This window comes from Monodon monoceros, unplaced genomic scaffold (assembly GCF_005190385.1).
Source record: "Monodon monoceros isolate NGI ecotype Baffin Bay Population unplaced genomic scaffold, NGI_Narwhal_1 Super_Scaffold_5, whole genome shotgun sequence".
Lineage (NCBI taxonomy): Eukaryota > Metazoa > Chordata > Mammalia > Artiodactyla > Monodontidae > Monodon > Monodon monoceros.
This window is the reverse complement of record NW_021703782.1, coordinates 41,045,378-41,047,833: the sequence shown is the minus strand read 5'-3', so window position 1 is coordinate 41,047,833 and position 2,456 is coordinate 41,045,378.

Sequence of the window (2,456 nt, the reverse complement as noted above, 5' to 3'; positions counted from 1 at the left end):
CTTGACCTCTGAATTGGGTGTTCCACAGGGTTCCCCTCAACCCCCTAATATTCTATACTTAATCTGTACTACTTCTATGACTTTTGACATCCCTATCTATACCCACATATCTGCATCCTGAAATGAAATTTACCAAATGAGGCTTGTCAAAGACTAAATTTTTAGTGATTTTCAAAATATATCGAATAAGCTTTATAAAGCTATATCCAACCCCGTTATTCCATTAGATATTGATATAGAAGTAGCTAAGCTGTAGCATCAGGCACCACTAAAATGACATATTTATCACAATTCATGGCTGTAGGCTTTTGGGAGAAATAAGTAGCCTCAGAGGACAAACTAAGCAAACCCAGCCTAATTCAGTTATGGCAGAGATCATTTTGGCATCTAATTTATAGCATCTTCCTCTTCCTCATCCACTTTTTTATTTATAAAATGTTTATTTAGCATTTATTGTGTGTAGAATACTGAGTTTTCTGAAGGAACAGAGAGATGGTCCTAGGGTGTGAGGAGGATTATTTTTAGTTTCAAGTTGTTGCATATTTTATGTCCTATTCTTACTCCTTGCACTAGTTTTAACTTTTGGGTATCATAAATATGTGTTACACTGAGGAATAAGGATCCTTTTGTAAATATTCAGTCAGACAAATAATCTGCTTCTGATTTGAAGTCAGTCTGAAAGAAGAAAAACATTAACTCCAAGTGAAAATTAATATGCAAGTCTGAATTGAGAAAGTAATTTTCTTCTAATTTGGAGGATAACTCTTCTTAGGAAGATTGTTACTTACCATTTGGAAACTGCTGATTTTATGCAAGGTCATAATAAAAAAATACATCAAAGTTAAATTGGCATATGAGTAGCTGACCTGTCTAGTATACTAGATACACATATTACTTTATATATGTAAAGCATGGAAACCAGTTTTCAAATAGTTTCCTCATTTCAAGCTGCAAAACTCCTCAGACAGAAAGGACAGTAAAATTTCCTCACAGAAGCCAACTGATTTATTTAAATTTTGAATTCCAAACGAGTGAGGATGTCTAGGATTGCTTGAGCAAATACAAAATATTATTCTCTCTTTTGGTGAGACTACTGTATATAAGATATTTGTAATTTATGTTAGCGACTGGTAGTGTATCACAAAGAGAGATAAATATAAGATTATTTTAAAAAAGGAAGCAGTGACCCAAAACTCTTTGGGAATTGTTTGCTAGAAAATAAAGGTTTGTTGTTGCAGGTGTAACTCGAAAATTACCAGTATGGGAAAAGCTGAAGGGTTGAGATAAAACCAAGGTCACAGCTAATCGTTAGTTGAGTCCGGATTACTAAATCTATGTATAATTTCTTGGTTTCTGGAAAATTCAGTTATAACATAAGGTCTTATATCTCATTTAATCTTTACAATTCCATGAAGAAAGTATTTATAATTTCCATTTTTACAGAGAAAATATTAGGTTTATGAATGTTAAGATGATTTTTCATGGCTGTACAGTTGGCCCATGGCAGAGACAAGATTCAAATCCAGATCTGCCTGATCCCTGGGCCCATTTTCTTTCCACTGTCCTATACTGTCATTATATTACCACTCTTTGCAAGGTGAAGCAACATTATTATAATATTCTATATAATGTGATATGATTTGACACTGACCAGTGATTTTTCAAGTTAGAGAAATTAATTTTGTGCTAGTTCATTTAAAGTAAATCACTCTGTCTTCCCTATGGTCTAGGCCATGTGTTTGTGGGACAGATGGTATGATCTGAGGTAATGGAAGAATGACACTGACTGATTCATATAGGGATTATTAAGATGTAATGACCTAAAAGAGTCAGCCCATCCTTAGCAAAGTTTATAAGCATGAAAAAAATATTTTGCATATTTATGTTTTTTGTAAATATATTTATGGAAATATGTAATGATTTTAATATTTCTGATTAATTCAGTTCTGAAATATTGAGTACTAGGATCATTTTAAGGACAGGTTTTTATAAATAGAATGTGTCTTACTAAAAGTCTTTATAGCTTAAAAAGCATAACTTAATTTACCATAGATAATTTACTCACTGAACTAATATATTCATTTACTCTTTATAATATAGCAGGTATTAAGCTAGGTGCTGGGGATATATCAGTGAGTGAAATAGACAAAGCCCCCATCACAGTCTAATTATACAAGGAAATGAATGATTAAAACTGATGGAAAGGCCCAAAAGGACAAGACCCTTGTTTTAGGAGCACACAGGAACCTGCCTTATAATGGGTGCTAAAGGGATTTTGCTTGTGATAGAAATAAATTTGAGCTGAGGTTTGAAAGATGAGTAAGAGTTTACTAAAGTTAACATTTTTTTGAGGGAATGTTCCAGCTGAAGAAGGAGTATGTGCAAAGGCCCTAAAGCAAGAAGAGTATAACTATTTCAAGGAACTGAAAAGAAGTTTGATTGAATCAAGGCAAAGA